The sequence below is a fragment of the Pteropus alecto genome, unplaced genomic scaffold (genome assembly GCF_000325575.1).
Source record: "Pteropus alecto unplaced genomic scaffold, ASM32557v1 scaffold12, whole genome shotgun sequence".
Taxonomy (NCBI): domain Eukaryota; kingdom Metazoa; phylum Chordata; class Mammalia; order Chiroptera; family Pteropodidae; genus Pteropus; species Pteropus alecto.
In genome coordinates this window covers 12165206-12190062 of record NW_006432669.1, presented here as the reverse complement: position 1 = coordinate 12190062, position 24857 = coordinate 12165206, and positions in this window count along the sequence as shown.

Here is a 24857-nt window from a genome sequence, read left to right as displayed (position 1 = left end):
GAGATGTCCAAGGATCACGGGGCTGCCACAGTTCCAGGAAGCAGCCTACCCAGATTGTACTAGAAGAAAGAAAAGCTCCAAAAGAAATATTGCAAAGAAAAAGATGAAATGAATACATCGTTCAATATGTTTAAGCATATCAGGGACATTTCTACTTATGGTAGAGAAATCACAGACAAGTTAATAATAAGTACATAGAAAATTAAGCAACTAAGAATGAATTAATTATTTACTCCAGGGAAAAGAAAAGATCATACAAGTAAGTAAATATATAATATGTGGTTTCATTGTAAATAATATTTACATTGTTATAATAATGTACACACTGAGGAATTATTAAACCAAAACTCATAAACATATAAATTATCTTGGAAGCATGGAAAAGAGAGGGAAAGTATACATGACAGAGGAGGAAGCTCTCAAAGTGAGAGGTCAAAAGAGTGTGTGAAACTGAAAAATATAAAGAGCAAAAACAGAAGCGTAAATATTTTATTTGGCAATATAGATGTAAATATTAAAAGAAATAATGTAAGGAGGAGGCAAGAGAACTAAAATGTGAAATCAAGCTATATTCAGAGACTGCAATATGCTGATCCGCCTTATAGCCAGACCACTTGCAGAACAAAGGAAGATTTCTACTGGGATTGAACAAACCATATTTTTCACACCTATGAAAGAGAAACGGGATAAACAGAAACAGTCTTTAAGTTGCGCCCTACACAAAATGAAATAAATCATCTATTCCTTAAGGCTAAAACCATGGAGAACCTATGGATCAAAGGCTGGGAACTGCCAGCAAGACTTCATCCTACATATTCTTACCTTTTCATGCTACATACTCTTATCCTTTCAGCACTCTATGTCAATTCCATCAAAGGAAAATGGGTGAACAAAGTCTTTAAACTGTAATTCACAGACACTAAAAAATGATATATGAACTGAATTCCCTATACACTCAGGGTCCCTCTCAGTGTCTTTTTTCTTGGTCTCTTTCAGTGTCTTTACTCCTATCGCTGTCTCTGTTTCTGTCTGTCTCTCTGAGTCTCTCTCAGGCTCTCTCACTCTCTGCCTCTGAGAGGACATCATGCTCTTTCTATGAAGCGTTATCCCTTCTTTAATAAACTTCCCTTTTGACTCCGACTCTGGCATACATTTGAATTTTTCTTGTGCTCAGCCAAGAACTCTCTCTCTCTTTCAATGCAGGGCTTGGGCTTCCCCCCATTCAGGGAATTTGCCCTGTCCTATATCAGAAGCAGCCACAAGGGCTGAAATTGTTGCCTTTGGGAAGCATAAATGAGATTGAGAAGAGGTAAGACACAATTTGCTTTTTAAATTACATTTTTAAGCTAACTGATAGAAATTTAAAAATTCAAATGAGGTGTTGATGAGACAGTTATGGATGTGGTTTTCCTGTAGAAGGGACAGTATGAGCTGAGGCAAAAAAGTGTGATGGCAAATGATATCATTAGTCGCTATCACGTCACACAGTGTGACCCAAATAAAGAACTAGAGAGGGAAAATAAGTAGTAAAACATAAGGCTGAAAATAGATGTTGAGACCAGATCACTGAGACATTTAAATATATGAAAGAATATGGTCCTTAATTTTTTGCCTGTGGTGGCTACTTACTGTGTGTTTTGCATAGCCCTTCTCTGAGAACTGCCCGCCTCCCTCAAGGACACTCCAAGATGCCATATTTCTGTCAATTGATCCTGTAGCCATAGCTCACTCTTGAAAGGTGGGCAACTTACCCATTTTTAGTCAACTGATTCCATCTTAGGAATTCAGAACCTTAAATTCAGAAACACAGGGGTAGGAGTTATTGGTAATCGAATAATGTTACCAGCAGTATTTAGAGGAAAGATCTACAAATTGCCACTCAGTATATTCCCAGGGATACTATGATTTCTGTTTTCCCCAAGCTTGCTCTGGATTGTGTGACATACAGAAATATTCCATCGATACATTTCACTCTGTGCTTTAGCCCTCAGAATCTATTTTTGTTATTTATATCTTAAGTAGTACATAAGCAACTGAGAGCACTCATGAAATATCCTTCATAATAAAACATAAATACTGAATCCAAGTGAAGATGCTATTTTTTTCACGGCTAACAGCTCCCTAGAAGGGTAGTGGCCTCTTTAAATAAGCTCCCTACCACTGGTGGTATCCAAGGTGAAACAAGATGACTGCTTGTTAGGAATGCTGGAGAGGAGTTAGTTATTCGGAAGGAAGCTTTTTCAAAGCATCCTCAGGTATCATTCAGTGTCTGAATGAAGAAACCATGACCAAGATCCAAAGCCTCACCAGAACACCTAAAATGGTATAACAGTGACTGCCTGTTTCAATTTTTCCTAAGATTGACCATGATGTAAGAATCTCTTCTTCCCGTGGTACATACAAAATCCAGTCCTTCCACTCTCTTTTTGTGGATCCACTTCTCAGGGACTGTGGCACATCTCTACATAAAAGGTTTTAAGGCTTTCCATGTCTACTTGCTCTTCAAAGAGAAACAGCTCCACCTAGGGCACTGCTGAAGAGACATGAAGAGACAGAAATTTTGTACCAAAATATCCTGGCCCCCTTAGTCACAGACCATCAGACAAAGGTTGGACGCAACCCAAGTACGAGCAGTCAATTAAAAAATGAGTAGATTACTGTATGAGCCATAATTTGAAATCCATGGACTAGTGTGAAAAGATTCTGAGGCCATCAACTTCTTGTCTAGGAATTCTTGGACTGAGACTACTAGAAAGAGAAGGTAACATTTGCACAGAGAAATCCCATGAGGAGGAGTCTAGGCTGGAATGGTCAAGGCAAGGTAAAGTTGAAATCTGGAACAATCAGAATTTTTGAAAATGCAAAAATCCCTGATTGATCTAGTGGGGTGCCTAGGGCATATGCACAGAGAACAGCAGGAAGCTAAAAGAGGATACCCTGTGATAACAGAGAGAAAATGAGTAGTAGCCAGTCCCCAAGGCTGCCTTAGCTTCTGTTAATGTTTAGTTTCCAGTTCATTGGTATTTATAGAATAAACTATCCTTTCTTTGACCTAGTGCGAGAGGATGTTTGTTCATTGCAAACAAATGAGCCATCAACTTTAAGCAACCAAAGATCCTATTAGGTTTTAATGTAACCTACATTCCTTTGCTTATATCCTTTCAATGGGCAAGGTTGGCTGTATCATGGTCAGGGATGACAAATAATGCTTTGCTTGTTTGGAGTTAAGGGTGCATTTAATGGAAAAGTAACAAAGTTTTTCATGACAGTAAATTGTTAAAAGCAATTAGCTAAAACAATCAGGGCCCATATTTTTAAATCAGCCCATCTCAGAAAAAACAGTCACTGACGTAACTCCTGAACCAATGAACAAAACAAGAAAACTCGATTGCACTGGACAGAGTAAAAATAAATAAATAACAATGAGAAACATTAGACATGAATAAAAAAGTAGGAGGCAGTAAATAAAATTAATCAATATACTAGTTTGGGAATGGAGAAGTTACACTAAAATTAGAAGTCTGAAGTCTGGGTTTGTGTAAATAAAATAAATCTATTCAAAATTATTGTCTTGAATTCTTTACATGTTAATCATATTAGGAATGGGCTTGTTTTGGAAATTTCATGAAAGATTTGTTTGTTTCTGAAACACCAAGAGACAAATGGTTGGACAAGGCCTAGCTAAAAGATTACTGGTTTATGAGAACAGTCTTTCCGTGTTCAGCAACAGCAACGGCAGCAGTTCTGACTATTTTGCAGTGAGCTACTGAGTTATGTGGTTTAATATGTACCCAAGACTGGATGGGATCTGAATGCTTGGAAGGTGCTATGCAAGAGAACCCAAGAAGACATTCACAATTTATCTTTCTATTGTCATTTCCCATTAATTCTCTACTTCAGGGAAGCTTATTTGTGAACTGTCAAATGTCTTTGGCTGTTCAGTGCTTTTCACACATTCTTCTTACTATCTGGAGTTCTCTCCCCTTTGTCTCTCTTTTAAATTCTATCATTTTCTTTTACAAAGCCAAGCTCAGATCCCTTCTCTTCTATAATGCCTTTCTGGCCCACTGGGATTAATAGAGTTTATTCACTTCTAATTCTTAACAGAACTTACTATTCCTATCTCTGTGTTGAAAATTACATTAATTTTCAAAGCTTTCCTTCTTTTGCTGGTATTAAAATTAGCTTTCATATTGACTTTCCTTATTTGATTTTTTCATATGATTAGGCTTATTTTATCTACATAACATATGTTAAGCTTCCTTCATGGCACTAGATCTTAAACATAGGACACAGCCCGGTGCCTATTATCAGGTTACTGGAGTTGATTCAGAAGCCACTGCTATGAAAGAAGGTGACACACCAGGTATGACACTTCATCCTAAATCCACACTTCATTCCAATTCCCAGGCCACTAAGAAAAAATCTTAGGTTACAGAAAATATACATAAATCTGTGACCCTGTGGGACATAGTTCAGGGTCAGCTTTGTTACTCATGTAGGCAGTCATTAGCAAACAGCTTGAATTTGCTTCCATGGCTTCCAATGTTTCTGTTGAAATAGAATCAACATTCTCTGGAGAGTCTCTCTCATTCCCTCAAGTAACTGGAGTAGTACTTGTCCTCATTTTGGTAATTTTGGTGCTACTTTCCCTGAAATAATTTTTACTGCTCAAATCTCAAACTTTACAAAAGATCGTAACTTTCAGAGATTTCAGTTTAATTTAACTTAATTTGATTAACATTAATATAACTGGGAGATTGGAACTCATCTCCCCACCTCAACACCAGACTGGAGAAAAGGACAGCATCTGGTCCGAGGACATAATTGGGTCTTTACAAATGACAATGTTAAACCCATGACAAGTTCTATTTATAGCTATTGGATATGTCATTAAAGGGTATGTGGCTAATGGATGAACATTTTTATTATTTTTAAACTGTCTAACAAAACATATTTTCAACCAAGATGCTGCTGAAGAGAAGGAACTATCACCACTTTGCATAATAATACAAAAGACCAGTTTACTAGTATAGAAGCTGGGTTGTGGTTATGAAGCAATGACATGTTTCTTTTCCTCACGAGGTTATGAAACAGTAGAGTATTAATGATAATCCTTGAGAGCTTTGTGTGTGTGTGTGTGTGTGTGTGTGTGTGTGTGTGTGTGTGTGCTTATGCCTATGTGTGAAATTTATCGATTTCACTCAGACTTGGAGAAATGTAGTACTATAAAAGTATATTTTACCATCAATTTCCCAAAATATTGGTAGAATTTTACAAAATAGACATTAGAATAGGTTAGAGAGGCATTGTATCCTGTCTGGTCATTTCATTTCATTTCTCCTCCCTTTACCTGTTCAGGAAGTTTGACATAACTTATTTTTGGCAGTAGTAGGTTGGGAAAGTGATGTGTGGGTCAAAGGATATTCAAGGATTGCCTATATTAACTGCTAGCTCACAGCATACGAACAAAGGTGGCCATGGCATAGTGCACAGGATGGGAAATGTGGAGAAACATTGCTGAGAGTACACCAAATTCTTACTCACAAACCTATCGTCAACAACCATCAATATTTGCCAAAGTTGTTTCACTTACTCACCCCCGCACTTTTAGCTGCAGTAACAATTTCCATACATTATTCTTTTACTCCTAAATATACCTTAGCACATTTCCAGAAAAGGGAAGGAGAGATTTCTTATGCCATCACAATGTCATTGTCTTACCTCTCCACTTACTAACAATTCTTTAACATAACCTAATGCCCAATTTATATTAAATTTTACCCAACTATTCCACCAAATGCTTTTTTTCAGTTAATTTATTTGAATTGTACTTTTTAAAAGTCTCTTTAAACCTGTTTTAATCTCTTTTAAATCTATTTTAATCATTTTTTAAAATGCTGTTGTATTGTTGAAGGAACTGCAGCAGGCTCCATATTCTGGATTAGGATAAATACTTCCCATGGTATCATTTGACTTACTTATAGTCTGCTAAAATTGATCAGTAAAGTCAGTAACATCCGTTCTCTTCATTTTCGGGTTCCCCAGCATAAGATGATCTGATATATCTCTGCCTGGATTTGACATATCTCTGCCAATTTATGCTTATTCTCCTGGCATAACTGTTAACAGTATACCTTTCGCTCACAAAGTATCTCTGATTAGACAATGAATTACTTATGAGCCTCACATTTAATAATTTTATCATCTATTGATGACATTTACTAAACCAGTTATTTCATTAGGGATTGCATAATGATTTTTTATCATTCTTTCTGCATTTATTAACTAACTACTTCTATGTGAAACTCTTTTCTGCATCTATAGAACTTACGGGATACTCTGAAACACAATTTACTTCAGAATGACAAGATAAATGCTAATTCCTTCTCTTCAGTTGCCAATTTTCAGAATACTGAATTGGTGCCAAGGTAATCCTTAATGGATGTCCAATGTCCAAGGTCCATTGAGTTTTGGTTTGTTTCTTTCTTTAAAATATCATTATGACTGCATGGCTTTTTGTACATTAAATGTGTTTTAATCAATCATAGTTGTTATTCTTTTTGTTGCTCAAATTGTCCCACCTTTGGATAGTGAAAGTCTATTCTACTTGGCTCATGTGTCATTTTGACAAAACCTCATTTCCCTTTAATGGTTTTCTTATTTTCTGGTGTACAATGTTCCAGGTTTATTCTCTATATTTCTTCTCTTAGATCTGAAATCAAGTGCTGTGTAGCAGCAGTGATTAAGTGGTAAGTTAGAAGAAAGCTTCAGGTGAACGGTATCCTACTTCCCCCAAATTATTAGCAAAAAATAGCCCTTAAGGAACAAGAAAAAGCTGACTTTGGGGTTATATCGAGACTTGACAGTGACTACATATAAAGCTAGATAGAGACAACAGAGCTACAAACAGAAGAGAAATGATCTATGTCTTCAAGTAGCTTATACGTTAGAAGGAAGATCAGATATTTTTCAGTAATCGTAGGTGAATTTAGTGTGTTATAAGCTCCCCAGCATTGCAAACTTAGAAAATTTCTGCTTAATTCAACTGGATATAAATTCAGTTAGATATAAATAGCATATGTTTTGATTCTCTACTAATTGACTTAACAATCATTTTCACCTAAACATATGGTTTTGATGTTTCCCTGGCTGAATAATTTAGTAGGGGATTTACAGTCTTTGCTTTAATTACATGATAAAAATATATATATTTATTTGCTTCCTTATGACTTTTGTAATGTCTATAAATATTTACAAAGAAGCTACCAGTTCACATAGATGTCAGAGGTCTCAGTATACTTAGAAAAATAAACAACTGCCTTTCATTATCTCAAAAAACATTACAATGACAGGAATTTTATTCACCACACTTTTCCCTCTGAGAGTGAGTCCAAAACCTCAGATGAAATATCTAAAAAATTATTGCTTTGTAACTTTAGAAAAACAAGGAAATAGTTTTTTCACGAGTAAATCTTTAGTTCCAATGACCTAGAGCTTTGCAGATTCCAAGGCCTTTGTATTATAGTGGGAAAAATCTGCTAAGTAACAAGGAAAGGCTTCAGCTTGTTAAGAGTTAAAACACGCTCTGTGTTTGTCACTTGAATATCATACTCTGAGCCCTGAACTCCCCAGTTCAGATGTGAAGTCTTCACTCACAGGTATTTAGTTGGTTCTAGGAACTGGTGTGGGAGGATTTGAGTCATTGGCAGAGATTATTATTAATCTTAAATTCCAAGTTGTTTTATATTCATTTTTTGCTGTTCTTACCATTTTCTGAGCAACATGGAGAAGATAACAAACTCAAGTCATATAGAAAACAAAAGCTAGATTTAATAATGATAAAACATGATTGACTTCATGAATGAATATATTCAATCACCCATCTCAAATAAGATAGAATTTTGCTTATTTAATTTTTCTCTCTCACCCACTCAGATATCCTGTATCCACTTAAAAAAATATTTACAACTTTAGCTGCACGAGGTTCTATATTTGTCATTTAGAACAGAAAATTTTATAATACATGATTCTTATTCTTGAAGTACTCATAAACACGTGTGAACGGGCTTATAAATATAACATAACTCAGATAGCATCAATATTACAAAGTATCATGGTAATTAGCAAAGCTGAATAAGGTTTTATAGAGTTGAGCTAGTTGTGTAACAGGCCACTAAGTACGTGTTTAACGTTACCCCAGAAAACTTTAATTTTCAAATATTTAAAATTGTGTTCTGTCAAGTCTTAACCACATGTCCTGATTTAATTTGAAAAAAAAAAAGAATCATTTAATAGTTAACTAAATGAGAGAAAAAAGAATGTTTTCCCTCTCATACACTGTTTTTAAAAAAAAAATCGCCAAGCGATATATTCATTAAAACAAGAAAACTTAGAATTATTAAGGAATATTTTGTTATAGAAAGAATGAACTTATGCAATTTAATACTTCTTCCACTATTTGTTTTAAATTATAATTCTTGTTTGGCTTTTCTTCGTACACAATAAAGGGATTATTTGCTATTGAAATCTGGCTCTTCTTTCCCAGCACTCTGCTTAAAGAGTCTCTCAACTTTGCATCAAGTAAGAGAAACAAGTAAAAAAAGAAAAAGAAAAAAGAAATACCATGATTTTTCTTCTCAGCTGTGGTTCACAAGCTATATTGTCATTTTTACAAAGAAAACTGAGCTATAACTCCATTTTCTCTCATCTTTTTTAAGTTCAAAATTTACACGTGTTTTGCATTAGTCTAGAATTAAAATTCTGACTGTTTATGAGCTCTAAGATCTAGAAAAAGGTTTATAAACTCTCTAGCTTTTTAAATTATAAAATAGAGAATTTTTTTCTTTAAAAGCTGGAAAGTCATGAATATCTTAAAAATTGGTGTCTCCCTGTCTTTAAACTTTTTATAGAACTAGAAATCTGAATTTAGTAGTTCCTGCAGCAAACAGCATTTTTTGGCCAGTTTCTTATAGATTAAAATTTATGCCAAAAATTGTTATTGAAACCATTATTATTTTTTCCCCAGAATGTCATTTAAAATAAATATTTTGGTATGCACAATAATATAATTTAAGCATGCAAGATTGGTCTTTAAGACACAGACTCGCAATATGGGGACTCTGGTGTTTATATTAAAAATAGGAGTTCCAAAATTGCTTTGAATAATGACTGTATTATTTTAAAAAAATAGAATTTTCAGAATTAGATTTAAGAGGGTACTGTTTAATACTTATTTGAATATTGAAGTTTGAATGTTTTTATATTCTATAAGGGAGGAGAGCCTAACTCACATTCAAACCAGTTCCTTAAGTTTTTGACATTTATTTATCCTGTGAATTAGGGAAAATATATATAATTAATTAATTACTGTAAAATTCTTCCATAAATAATGTGAATTTTGTTATAGCAGAAGGCAACATCACTGAATGAGAAGAATATAAACTATGGAGCTAACAGCCCTGGGAATTGATCTTATTTCCCACGCTTATTGAATTTATTACCCATTTCTTCATCTTTTAAATTTAGAAATATAGTTATTCTTTATATTGATTTCCATGTGTCTATTTGTTTGTTTATTTATTTACTATTCACTTATTTTTATGGCCTAACATCTAGCCCACTCTCTTCTTTTACTTTGGGATTCTCTTTTGTAGCAGGAAGTATCTCAATCTCCTGCCCCTTGAGAACCTGAGACTTGACATGTGACCTGTGCTAAGATAACCAGTTGTTCTTGCAAAAAACTTTGAATCTTGATCAAAGAACTCAAAGGCAAAGGTTGCATTACAATTTATTCATAGCGATATTGTCCTGGGGCATAATGTACCTACTGCTTGGTCTCTGGACATCCATCCTTTTGTTCTTTACCAATTCTAAAACTAACCTTCTAGTCTCCATTAATGTGAGCCTCCAATGTCATCCTGCTATAGATTCCTGCTTTTCTAAGGTAACTGGGGTCAGTTCCTGTTGTTTGCAAGCAAACGCACTGACTGACACACCTACTGTAGTAGACCAAATAATGGCTACCACAGATATCAAGTCCTGATCCCTGGAACTTGTAAATATTATTTTATTTGGAAAAAGGGTCTTTGCAGATGAAATTGAGTTAAGAATCTTGAGATGAGAGATTACAAGAATGCTTAAAAGAGAGAAGCAGCAAAAAGTCACACACAGGGGAGATGACCATCTGAAGACAGAGGCAGAGATTGGAATGATGCAGCCATAAGCCAAGGAATGATGAAGCTAAAAGAGGTCAGGAATGGAATCTCCCCTAGAGCCTCTGGAGGGAGTACGTCCCTACCACCATGCTGATATTGGATTTCTTATCTACAGAACTGTAAGAAAAAGAATTTCTATTATTTTAAGTTTAAACTTCCAATTTCGATGTTATATAGCTGTAGACAGAAGGACTGATATCCAAATCCAAAGTCTCTTTGGATCCAAAGACAAAAGTTCTTCTCACTCTAGATGTTGGTCCTTCAAGCCTAGCAATGATGATGGAATTTGGAAGTTTGGGACAAAATAGATGATTAAATAAAAGGGTTAATTTGGCAGGATTTTCTAAATCTCACTAAGACTTTTGATAAAGCATGGTTGATTGAGCACACATGTTTATTTCATCTCTTTTCCCAAATCTCACTAAAATGATAGTGAATTAATACGAAAATTATAAATTCTACAGATCAAGAGAAGAGAAAATAACAGGTAAAAATTTTTGGAGTATGAAAAGCATACTTATGAATGGTAACTGATTTTGACAAACAAAGTGAAATGTAAGTGATCAGGGATAGAGTATAGACTGGATGGAAGAAGTGAGATAAAGTGAGAGCACAGAGCCCAAAGGAATGTCTTCAAATCATAGAACCTAGACAGGCTCAGGAAGTGGTGGTACTAGATATCTCCCAAGATTGAAGTTGGCAGTGCACTGAAACAGTTGGAACTCCATTTCTTCCTGTAGCAATGATGCTTCATCTCAAGCCAGGCAGAAGATGGAAGTTTATTGCTTAGAGAAGTTGAACCAGAGGAGCAATTGACTTGAGAAAAGCAAACACAGAAATAGCTGTGGATGAGGATAACATTGAAAACCAGGAGAATATGTGGCATTTTGCACACAGAATAACAAGAAATGCACCTTTTTCTCACTCCCTCAGATTCCAGAATGCAGACATTTCAACCTCAGCACTGGATAGAGTAAAATAGTCTGGATAAAGATGGACAGGTTGATAGCTTGGGTGATGAAAATAAGGGAGATTTCTTTTTAAATAAATTTTCTCAACAAAATAGAAAATGTCAGAGAAGATCGTCAAGTAAAGGTGAAAGGGATCAGGGTGATAAAGTTTGAGGAGAAAGAAGAAGACATGAAGTAATCATTTGAAGAGTGGAAATCAGACACTAGGAGGAAAAAAACAGAGGTTGATTCATAGTGAGAGAGTGGTACATCAATAAATTAAATTAAGTCTTCAGGATAGTATGCAGATCTTGCTTTCTAATACCATTCTCCAATAAAAGGAACCAGTGCTTCTGGAGAAATGGTTAATTCTAGGACTGGGGCAAGATGAGTTTGGAATATCTTGTAGTGCTAGAAAATAAGAAAGTGCTTAAAAAGAAAATAGAATGATGTGGGAAGGGACGGGGATGGGAAGGGTTATGTCAAAGGGACACAGAAGCCAACTGAAAGAGCTTATAATGACCAAAGCTGGAACGATTGGAGTAACAAAATAAGTACGTAGCTCTGAATTATAAACCAAAATATAAAATAAGTATCTAAGTATCCATAGGTTTATACTGAAGTAAACAAATGATAGAATCAATAAATGGGGGATAAAAGACAAACTACAATGGCAAAGAATTTCAAATTATTTATATAGATACTCCACTCTCAAGGAGTATAACTATTTACACCTTAAGTGTAGGCTGCACACAGTAATTTTCTTCCAAAGAGTACAGTATGGGAAAGGGAGAAAAATATAACTTTACACTGAAGCAAACTAACAAACACTACTTCATCCAGGTGATCAAAGTTAACATCAACAGCAATAAGTCAAGTTGATAATACATATTTTTAATATGTTGTGACAATAACCATGATTCACCTCTGTGCTCTTCTTCCCCCAAAATTATAACATCAGCCTAAACAGGAGAAAATCATCAGACAAATCTACATTTTATAAAGTACTAGACCAGTATTCCTCAAGACTGTCAAGAAAAGTCTGAGAAACTATCACAGCCAAGAGTAGGCTAAGAAGATGTGATGACTAAATGTATATAATATCCTATATGGGATTCTGAAACAGAAAAAAGACACTAGGTTAAAATTAGGGAAATCTGAATAAAGTATAGACTTTAGTTAATAATAATGTATCAATATTGATTCATTAATTGTAAATAATATATTATACTAACATAAGATATTAATTAATAATAGAAGAAACTGGATGTGGGGTATATGAGACATCTCTGTACTCTCTTCGAATTTTTTCTATAAATATAAATTATTCTAAAATTTAAATTTTTATTTAAAAATAAATACAGAAAAGAAAAAAGAAGAAGTCTCCAGTGAGTGAATAATTGCTGGAATGGGACCACCACACTAGGTAAGCTAAAGGACTACCAGTGGTATTCAGAGAAGAAGATATTTTAGACCCAGTATATTGTTTGGGGACGACAAGATCAAGAATATGACCCAGAAAGGGGTGCTTTATATGGAGGTTACTGAGGACCAGAAAGATTAAAAACTAAGAGGCAAATAGGAATAAATTCATGCTCTTGGAATTGAGCCATTTACAATGGTGCAGAGTAATGATGGAAAAGACTGTGGGGCATCTTTGTTTCACTGATCTGAGAGGCTCTTGGTCTGTAGATACAGAGGTCTATGAACGTAAGCTCTTAGAATGAAATGCAAATTCCCAATTAAAATTTATCCATAAGTAATAATGGATCTCCTTTTAAGTAACTTCAGCCAGCTTTCAAAGGAGTGGACAGTATCTAGTTTCACCAGAGTAAGAGATTATCAAAAACAGCAGTGAAGTCAGCTGATTTTTTCTATATGGGATGCTTAAACAGAAGTGTATGTCAGTGTTTGATATTCAATTAGCCTTCTGCAACATGGTAACAAATTCACTCTCTAGTAGTCTACAGAAAATAAAATATTTGGTGGGGGTAATTGTTTATAGAAGTAGAGTCATAGTAGTTAAAAAGTCCTTTGAAATAGTCTGTCTAACCTTGGAGCTTAGAGAAGTAACACCGAGTTGCAGAAAAGTGCCAGATTAAATTTATGGCAGCAAATTCAACCATCATGTTATGTGTTCTGATACTTGTTTAATCACTTTTTAACGGTGCCTCAATTTTAAAGCACTTTACAGGTTTCATGGGTTTGATATGTAAATCTTATTTGAGGTAGGAAGAATAGATATTATCCCAATTTTACTAATATGAGAACAAAAGCTGAGAGTAATTAAATCACTTTTTCATTGTCCGCAGGGCTTGTAAGGGACAGATTATTACCCATAATGCACATCTACTGTTTTTGTCTTTTTTTTTAATAGATTATTGGTTTATTATAAAAGAATATATAACTCAGGAACGGCCAGATGGAAGGATGCTTAGAGCAAGGTATGAGGAAAGGGCACGGAGATTACACATCCTCTCCAAGCTGCCACTCTCCCCACATCTCCAGCATTCACCAACCCAGAAGCTCTCTGAAACCTGCCCTTTTGAATTTTCATGGAGGCTTCATTACTTAGGCATGACTGATTAAATCACTGGCCATTGGAGACTGATACAACCTCTAGGCCCTCTTCCCTCCCTGGAGGCCAGGGGGTAAGACTGAAAGTTCCAGTTCTTCGATCACATGCTCTGATTTTAATCCATTTCTTTCCATTATAACATAGAACCTCTCATTACAGCTGACTCAAAAATCTCTACTTTTATTAAAGGTTTATTTACTGTGTTTTTATTAATTCTTTTTCATAGAAAATAAACAATAAACACATTTGAATAAAGTATTTGGAAAAGTTTATATGTCTTTCATTTTTAAAACAATGTCACTGGTCTATATATTCAACAAGAATGCTATTTCGCTTGCTATTAAATCTTCAGGGTTGAGCACTATATCTTCACATAGCAGGAACTAGAGAATTCTAAATGAATAAATAAACTCATTTTCAAAATATTTTCTAAAAATCTTTGAATATTCAACAACAGTAATTATGCCTTGAGTATTTCGAGGCAGTATATTTCTACTGGAGAGAGCATTGAGCTTAGGTTCAGGACATAGGTTTCATTTTTTAAATCAGCTTCCTTGTCTAAAAATAAAACCTTTAATATCTTTGGCATTACATTGTATAATATAATAAAATAAAAAGAAACATCGTATTATGATTTTACTAGGGTTTGTGGTAGATTAAATGATTGGCCCTAACTTTTCACTTTTTCCTCTATTTCCTTTGTAATTTAAGTTGGAGATTCCTTCCAAAAAAGGTTCTTGGATACTGAGCTCAGCTATGTGACTTGCTTTGGCCAATGAAATATAAGCAGACCTTGTACAAAAAGGGAATTAACTCTGGCATGCATGAGTGGGCATGCCCTCCTGTGCTTCTTCCATTCTCATAAGAACATATATACTGGCAAGGTTGTTGGTCCCAGGAGGAGCATGAGCTGGGAACATGTCAGAGAGAAATAAATATATGCTTATTGCTATATGCTAATGAGATTTTGAAGTTTCTATTATGCAATGATATTTGACTAGTAATCTGTTCTATTTTGTTGAGTTAGAAAGATCAGTCTCCTTTATAGGAATTGAGAAGAAAAAAAAAAAGGAGCTGAGAGTGCTTTTTCATTTGTTTTGATAATTAACATTATTTTGTCTGTCTCAAGTACTGACTATCTGGTTCATGCAAATTTTCGCCATCCTCAAAGTTTAATTACTGTCCTTGGTTAAAATACCTTTCTTTCCACTTTATGTGCAAGTCCTTTGAAAATGTGAGTGCCTTTGAGTTTATTTATAGATCTCCCACTTTCCTTCCTCATCAGAATTCAGTTTGAGAATCTTCCATTCTTCTAGATCTATTTCTCTTTACAGATTTATGTTTTTCTATGAACCTTACAGTATTTGATACTCTGTTGTTTTGGTCAGCTGTTTCAAATTCTAGCTAACACAAGATTAAACTGGAAGAGTTTTCAAGTTCAGACTCTTGGCTCTCTGGGAATGGGATCAGGGAATCTATTTTTGAAAATATCTCCTGAAAGGATTTTTGTACAGTAAATTTTTTAAAAGTGTGGCCCAATTTTCTTTTTCTTGACTATTAAAACAAAAGAATGCCAACAACAACAACAATAACAACAACAACAACAAAACTAAAGAACACCATGGCCACTTTCCCTGTAATATTGCCTTCATTTTCACTTTACTATAACTGGTTCTTCCTTGTTTATCAGAAAGGAGTCTAGAACGGCATGTTCCTATATTTATGCCACAAACTTCAGAGAGCTAAATTTATCAATAAAACAAGACAAAAAAAAAAAAAAGAACTCTACTTGTGACAGAATAGAATTTCTAGTAAATACATATTAATGATTAATGTCTTTCACCACTGTTCTATCTAGTTTCCATGAGATGTTTTTAATATTTTTTTATTGGGAAAGCATTACCAATATTGTCTCTCCAGTTAGACATCTTTTCTGAATTCTTTTTATTTTTGCTGTTTTTTGTCTCGTTTATAGGTTTCCAAAAAATAAAACCCCATGTTTTTCACCTATATTAATTCATTTAATTTTTGGAAATACATAATGACGTAAAAAGGAATTAACCTCAATTTGCAGATGAGGACACTGAGTCTCAGAGAGATTGTTAGCTACTTGCTCAATGTTGTAGTTTATAAGTAACAAAACTAGGTTTATATCAAGGCTTGTTTTATTCCAAAAGACCATGATCTTTTTATCATTTCGAACTGCCTATATGCTAAATCATGTTAAATTGAAATTATATGTGAATTTCCTCTTTTGTTTCCAAGATGAATTGTTTGATTTTGAATGTACATCAAATTTATATATATGGAAACTTTATTTTACATGTAATGAAAATTTTATTATACATATGCTGTAAAATTCCATGATTCCTAGCAAAAGAATTCATTAGAATCTTCTACCTAAAAAGGAGCAGACTTAGAAAATTAGGGCACATTTAAAGACTGTTAATAACAAAATTCCAAAAATAGTCTGATACTCTACATATTCCTTCCACATTTTAGTCACCCACAGTTTAACTTTTGCTGCACAACTAAGGAGTATATTTGCCCATTTGACACAGTTGCTATTTGTGTTAACCTAAACATGAATGGCAGTGGACGTAAATGTAGCAAAAAAAATTATCCTTGAAAATTTCAAGTTCCTGCTTTCTCTAGTAGGCTCTGAGTTTCTAGCATTTAGAAAATACGACATTCTAACATTCAAGGAAATTAGTTATTCGCAGGAAAGAGGACTTAGATAAAGACTAGTTTTCTAAAACTGTGAGGGTATATTTCTCTGGTTTTGTTCTTTTTAAGAGAGCAGCAATGACTCCATTAAAAATATTCATTGCTCAGAAATATATCAAGGACTCATTGATTTAGTTCAGGCATTCTGATGGGTTATATGTTTCCAAACTATTCATGCATCTAGTTTCTCTTTCTGCCTGATTCTCTCTACCTTTGGTTCATTACCCACTTCATTAAAATTTCCATCAAGGAGAGGACACCTAATTCAGTCCCATCATTTGTTAACTGCTCTTGCAGAGGCTGCATGTGTTGGCAAATTAAAAGCAATGGCTAAGGTGTGGCTTGTGCCTAGCTTCTATTTTCATGTTTTCATATCAACTAAGTAGCAGTAAATGCTCTTCGAGTGAACATTGTGTTCAAGCTGGTCTAAAATAAAACTGAATTTCCAGCTTGCTCAGTCCATGAGGGGCTTGTGATAAAATAGAGAAGAGGCTCAGTCTTATACACAAGGCAATCAGAATGGGAAAGGTATAACAGATATGCTTATATATATGCATTTGAACATATGTTCTGCATGCAAATAAATATTGTCAGGCTTAATGTACATGCATAAGAATTACTTTGGTATTAGAAATGTAAATTGAGTGAGATGTTGCCTTTCAAACCAAAGATCAGACATAAAAGATTTAAAGAATAAGGAGGAGGAGATAGAAAATGGATTGAAAATTGCAGCCAGCCAACAGTTGCCATAGTGTGATCATTGGGTCAATGAAGAGAGTTTAGCTCACATATAGTTTAAGATCTTTAAAGCAAAAATGTTTAGTTATAAGAAATATATCCCTGTAGCTGATTTTGCCCAGTATGCCCACTATGACTTCTTATCCTCAGGGGCTTTAAACATACACTTAATGATATCTAGGAGCAAAGATGAGTAAATGTAACAACCACAAATAGACGAGCACTCTTTCTTATAATCAAAAATATAGGATCTGACATTAGAAAGGAATCTAGAGATTATCTGTTCTCAAATCCTGCAAAATAGAAACCCAATGTTGTGGATGATGAAGAAAATTGCCCAGCCTGCTCCTAGGTTTTCTTCATTTCTTCATATCATTCTTCATCAGGTCACTGAAAACTTTTGCAACTGTGATTGCAGAACCATTTTAGTAATCTTTGAGATATCACCAAAAATGACATAGGAGTCAGAGACTGGAGATGGGTTGTTTTTCACCAGTGAATTTGATCAGTTCTAAAAGTAACGACCCAAGATAATAGGATCAAAGATGAATTCATTCAAACTAATCTTTTTGTCCCTAACTTTTATTATGGTAACAAAAAGTCTATCAAAACACAGAATACCATAGATACAGAGAACATTTTGAGGGTTACAAGAAGGCAGCAGTGTTAGGGTGGGGGGAGGTCAGTGAAAAAGGGGAAAGAGATTAAGAAGTACAAATTAGTACTTACAAAATAGTAATGGAGATATAAAGTATAGCATAAGGGATAAGTCAATAATATTGTAAAAACTGTACAGTATCAGAGGGGTACTATATTTATTGAGTGATCACTTCATGAATTATATAGATGTCTAATCACTGTTTTGTACACTTGAAACTAATATAACATAGTATGCCAACTATAAAAATAAAAAAATATTATTAAAAAAAACACAGAATATAGTACTTTATCAGATACATAATTTGCAAGCATTTTCTCTCCATCTGTGGCTTATATTTCATTTTCTTGTATGTCCTTTGAAAAAGCAGGAGTTCTTTATCTTGATGAAGTTCATTTCATCAATTTTTTTTTCATGGATTGTCCTTTTGCGTTATATCTAAAAAATCTTTCCTTAACCCGGGGTTACAAATATTTTCTCTCGTGTTTCCTTCCAGATGTTTTATAGTTTTATATTTCACGTTTAAGTCTATACCCCACTATGAGTTAATTTTTGGGTATATGATAGACTGAGATTTATTATTTTTTTGTATATGAATATGCAATTGCTACTACACCATTTGTTGAAAAAACTATCCTTTCTTCACAAAATTTCCTTTGCATCTTGATCAAAAATTAGTTGACTATATTTGTTATATTAGTCTTTTCAGGCTGCCACACAAAATACCTTAGACTGGGTGGCTTTCACAACAGAAATTTATTTTCTCACAGTTCTAGAGGTTAGAAATCCAAAATCAAGGTTCCAGCTGATTTGATTTCTGATGAGAGCTTTCCTCCTAGCTTGCAAATAGCTGCCTTTGAGCTCTCTGATGTCTCTTCTTATGAGGACACTAATCTTACTAAATAACAGTCTCATTCTTATGATCTCATTTAACCTTAATTCTCTCTACATAGGCCCTATCTCAAAATACAATCACATTGGGGATTAAGGCTTCAACATACAAATTTGGGGGAGGCATAAGAAATTTGTAACATACATATGTGTTAATCTATTTCTGGCCTATCTAGTCTATTTCACTGATCTACCTTGATGTAAACACCAGTTGTCATGATTACATAGTAGCTTTATACTAAGTTTCGAATTTGGATAGCGTAAATCCTCCAACTCTGATCTTTTTCCAAATTGTTTTGCATTTTCTTTTGAATCAACTTTTGAATTTCTATAAATTTCTGCTGGAATTTTTATTAGAGTTGCATTGAAGCTATAAATAAATTCAATAGAATTGAAATTTTAACAATATTGAGTTTTCCAATCCATTAGCGCAGTGTGCGTGTGTGTGTGTGTGGGATTTAATCCTCCTTAATTTCTATCAGCAATATTTCTAGTTTTCAGGTCTTGTGCATCTTTTGTCAGATATAGCTGTAGAATTTTATATTTTGATGTTATTGTGTAAATGAGATTTTTAAATTGGTAGTTTATAAATATACAAATGATATTTTGTATTGACTTTGTATTGTGTAATGTTAGTAAACTCACTTATTAGTTACAATAGCTTTTTCTGTAGATTCCATAGGATTTTCTATGTAAACAATCAAGTCATTTGTGAATAAACACAATTTTTATCTTATTTTTAAATCTAGATTCATTCTTTTTTTTCTTAGCTATTGCACTTGTTAGAGCTTCCAGTACAATGTTGAAAAGCATTTGTGAGAATGGGTATTCATTCCTGATTTTGAGTAGGAAGAAAGCAGTTAGTTCTACACTATTAAATATGATGCTAGTTTTGGTTTGTTATAAAGATTCTATTCTATTCTTTATGTGCTAAAATATTTTATCATAAATATTTTGTCTTCATAAATAGATAATAAATATCAAATGTTGTCAAATACTGTCTCCAAATCTATTGAGATAACCAGAGATTTTTTTTTCTTTTTTAAACTGTTATTATAATAAATTAAATTGGTTTTCAAAGGTTAAATCAATCTTGAAGTTTGAGGATATAACTTGGACTGGAGCTTGTACTATTAGCTTTTCTGATTCTTAGATCTTCAGACTCAGACTAGAACTTAAACCATCAACTTTCCTGCTTCTCAGACCTCTGGGCTCATACTGGAGCTATACTATATGGTCTACTGGGTCTAGAATTTCCAGCTTCTATAATTTCATGAGCCAATTACACACACGCACGCACACACACACATGTCCTGACTAATATACTGCTATATGTTTTCTATTTGTTATTTCATTTTTTTCCTGTATTCTTTTTGATTGACTATTATAATTTCGTTTTATGTCTTTTGTTGGTGTATTTCCTATTATTTATTGTGTTAAGTTTGTTGTTGTTCTAAGTTTAAAGTATATGTCTTTAGTTTAGCTTAAATGATAGTATACTATGTCACATACAGTTTAAAATACTTAAACCAGCAGTTTTTCAATCTTCCCTTCTAGCTTTTGTAGTGCTGTTATACATCTTCATAATTATACTTCTATATAATTATAATCTTGCAAATATGCTATTGCTATTATTTTATTTTTAAAAGTTGATTTTATTTAAAAAATTAAATAATTAAAAATAGTCTATATATTTACCCAAGTAATTATCATTCCTGGTGGTCTATGCTTCTTTGTATAAAATTGATTTCCTCCTAGTATCATTTCTTGCTTAAAGAGCTTCCTTTAACATTCCCTGAAATTCTGATCTGCTGGTGATGAATTCTTTTAACTACTGGATGTCTAAAGAAGTCCTTATTTCACCCTTCATTATTAAAAGGCTTTTATTTTTTGATTAAATAATTCTAGGTTGATAGTTGTACTTTAATGATATTGTCCCACTCTCTTTCAGTATGCATTATTTCTCACAAGAAATTGTCTGTCATCCCTATCTTGATTCCTCTGTATATAATATATTCATTTACTCTGACTGCTTTGAAGATTATTTCTTTATCACTGAATTTCACTAGTTTTAATTGTGTTGGTATATTTTTCTTCATGTTTCTTGTCCTTGGGCTTTGTTGAGCTCCTTAGATCCGTCAGTTTATTGTTTTAAACACATTTAGAATATTTTCAGGCATTGTTTCTTTAAATTTTGTTTCTGACACTCCATCATTAAATATTTTATCTCTGTGTGTTTCCATTTGAACAATTTCTATTGCTACATAATTCTTTGGCAATGTCTAATCTGATGTTAATATTATCCAGTGTATTTTTTATCTAATTTTACTTTCCATTTCTAGATTGTTGAGTTGTTTACATCTTCCATGCCAATATTATCATGTTAAATCATTCCTCTAGCTTCTTGATCATATTGTATATAGCTACAAAAACTTTTAATATTCAGCTTTCAGTCAAGACGGTGAAGTAGGTAAACACTGTGCTCGTTTCCTCCTACTATAACCTCAAATTTATAACTAAACTACAGAACAACTGTCACTGAGAACTGCCTGACGTCTAGCTGAACAGAAGTCTTATAACTAAGGATACACAGGAGAAGCCACATTGAGACTGGTAGGAGGGACAGAGATGCAAAAATGGCTGGTCCCACACCCACATGAGAATCAGGAGGGATATCTTGGCTGCAGAGAACGTCTTTGAAGAATAGTCCCAGCCCTAAACAGAGCTCCCCAGCCCAGAGTTCCAGTGCTGGGGAAAAAAAGCCCCCACAACTTCTGGCTGTGAATACTATTGGACATTGCAGCTGAGTAAGATGGAGGGCAACTGGAGTCCCAGATATTTCTCCTAAAGAGCCACTACAAACTTACTGACAGACTCACTCTGCACTCCAGTGCTGAGGCAGCAGTTCAAAAGTCACCAGGAACATAGAGAAGGAACTGAATTATCTGGTTTCAGAGAAAGGAGTGTAGGGGCCACTTTCTCCTAACAGAAGTGCTGGCGGAAGCCATTAATCTTTTGTGAGCTCTCCCCCATCTCAGCGTGCAGACACTGGTAGGCACCATATCTAAGTCTCCATCAACCTGGCTAACATCATTTGCTTTATCCTGGTCATTCTCTGAGACGCTGCCCCACCTAAATTGTGGGCCCATCCAACTTGTGGGCCTACCCAAACCACTTCCTGTAGTTTCTCCATACACATAGTCTGTTTTGGCTCATGCTGCAGACTTTCCTAAAATCTCTCAAAGGTTCACAGACCTCAAACAAGCAGTATCTTGGCTCGGTATTCCCCACATCTCTTGCTAAGTGGCTCCAAGCCCAGCACTAGCAGCAGCTGGCTTAGTCTCTCCCCAGCATCTCCAAGACTCACATGGATAGAAGAAATCTGCAGATCACTTTGTGTCTCATAGCAGGAGGCTCTGAGGTGGCACACTCGGTGGCCAGCTTCCAACCGAGCCAGAGCACCACCCAGCCACCTCCACAGATGACACACCCAAAGGAGAGACTGGGCCGGTACCAGAGCCCTGCTAAAGCAAATCCTGCTCTATATGGTCAGTCCCTGAACAACTCCTTCGCTGTAGTCATGGCCAGTCCTCACAATCAATCATCTTGAGGGTCAATCTTTCCCATTGACATGCAAACAGAAACCAAGGCTCAATTACAACAGGAGGGCATACGCAACTGAGAGAAAAGACACACCTGTAGCACCCAGCTCAGGTGACCAAGGAGACTGTGCCACTAGACCCCACAAGACATTTACAATCTAAGGCCACTCTACTAAGACCAGGAGACATAGCAGCCCTACCTAATACATAGAAACAAACACAGGGTCAGCCAGAATGGGAGACAAAGAAACATGTCTCAAATGAAAGAACAGAACAAAGCTCCAGAAAAAGAACTAAACAAAATGGAGACAAGCAATCTACCAGATACAGAGTTCAAAACACATCAAGGAAGCTATACAGAGTATTGTAAATGTGTGAAGACACTAGCTTGAATTCCCTGTAGATTTCTTTCTATCTTAGTTCCTGAGGTAGCGTGTTTTGTTATTTGTGCTCCTTGACACGTAGAAGCTCTGCTGAGTTCTTTCAGAGACCACTTCATGGGCTAGAGGACTGTAAAGGGGATTCTTCCACTTTCATCTCCCACTTCCCCTTCATTCAGGGAAGCACAACTTTTAAGTGCTTTATATGTTGACGTTTTCATGAATTGAAGAAAGCATTTGAAGAGCTGCAGGGATAAAAAGATTTGAAAATCCAAAGATGAATTCTATGAACTTACCTTCGTATTCTTCAGTTAGCAATAATTCTGAAAACTTTTATATTGGAATGATAAAATGCTGCAAAATCAGAAAGCTCATTTATTTTGTGGTCACTTCTGGATTGGTGCTAAATAAAAATGTCACATCATTTAAAAGCTTAAAAAGTACAGTTCGTGTAATCCAATGAATTTAAATCTATGTTGGCATTTCCAAGAATAATTCTTTGTCCTCAATTCAGACAAGGAAATTAAGGATAATTGTTCCATTTCACTTACATTACAGAATTTGTTTTTTAAAGCCACACACAAAAAATAATGTCTATGATTAAAAAAAATTGAATTTTATTCAGGTGAACTCGGAACTTCTATAAAGAAGATCTGAAAGAAAATATTGAATCCATTGTTGTGAAGTTGAAAACAATGTTCTCTTCCTAAAGACATAGAAAGCAGGAAACCATTTATCATCTGGTATTCTGCTTTTCTAAAACTATTTGTGCTATGAAGAAAGGGTTTTGTTTTTGTTTTTGTTTTTTTTAGCACAAAAGCTTTTGTTTATATAGTTAATGGGGTGTTCTATTTTTCTAATACACAATTTTCATAACAGTTAAAACTTCTTTGAAACTATATAGGCAAAAATATAACAAATAAAACATAAGGTTCAACTTACGAATGACATAGTCCTTATCTGTCTCAATGTGCTGGTATCAGAAATGGTCATGTACTGATTCAGTATATACAATTCAACACTCATTACTGGCAACTTTTTCTTGGCTTCTGATTCTCACTTTTATATGATCTGTTCTCTTTCAAAGAGATATTTCAATATTCATCAATTATGAATAATAATTAAATTATTTTATAATTAGTGCTTTGGGAAGTCAGGGAAATCCAAGATTTGCCACTTTTAGTTGTATAGATCTTTGGGATATAATTTTACTCCTATGAAGGTCAGTTTCCTAATTTATGAAAGCTTTTAGATTTAAATGGATGTAAATATTCGGGATATGAATGCTCCATAATTTCTATTGTTACTATTATTAATAAATTGTTTATTCTATTATTCTCATTTATCTAAAGTTCAAGAAATAATTTTTTAAAATATTTTAATCTTTATGGACTGTACATACTTTTTTGACACAGTGAATGTACTTTGTGTTTATTTTTGGCTGCTAATGGCCAATTTAGTATACCTTCAAATATAAACATCATATTATTAAGTTCAAAATTACAAAATTATAGATAAAATATGTACTTCTATCGCATAGTTCCTTTCTCCAGTTCAGGAAGTTCCTCCATGACCCCAAAACACATTTAACCAAATCTTGCCCATAGGCATAACCTATTACTCCAATTATCTAATTTTGTCTCCCTTTTTTTTTTTAAGTGGATGATGCTGCTAATGATGAAGAATACATTTTGTAAATTTATACAATTGAAGTATGAAAAATGTTGTTACTGTTATATATATTAAACTGTTCGTTGACATACTCTAACATAATTAGAATAATATAGTATGGGTTTATGATATTATCTTTCCAGAACTAATTAGATACAGAGAATTTCTGAGAATCAATATACATTTTGGAAGATATTTTGAATTAGAGAAAAACATATGAACAAAAATAAACCAGGCTCTTCATTTTAAAATAAAATTGTATATTATAAAGAAGCAAAAACTGTGCTCTGTCCCTTCTCCACAGATATGAAAAAGTCTAAGAACTTCAACTGTCAAAGTATAAAGTGTAGTGACAAAGGCAGGAGATGACATTGGAGAGTTTAGCAGGGACCAACCAAAGAAGTGCCCTGGCCACTACATCACTACATTACAGGGTTTAGATTTT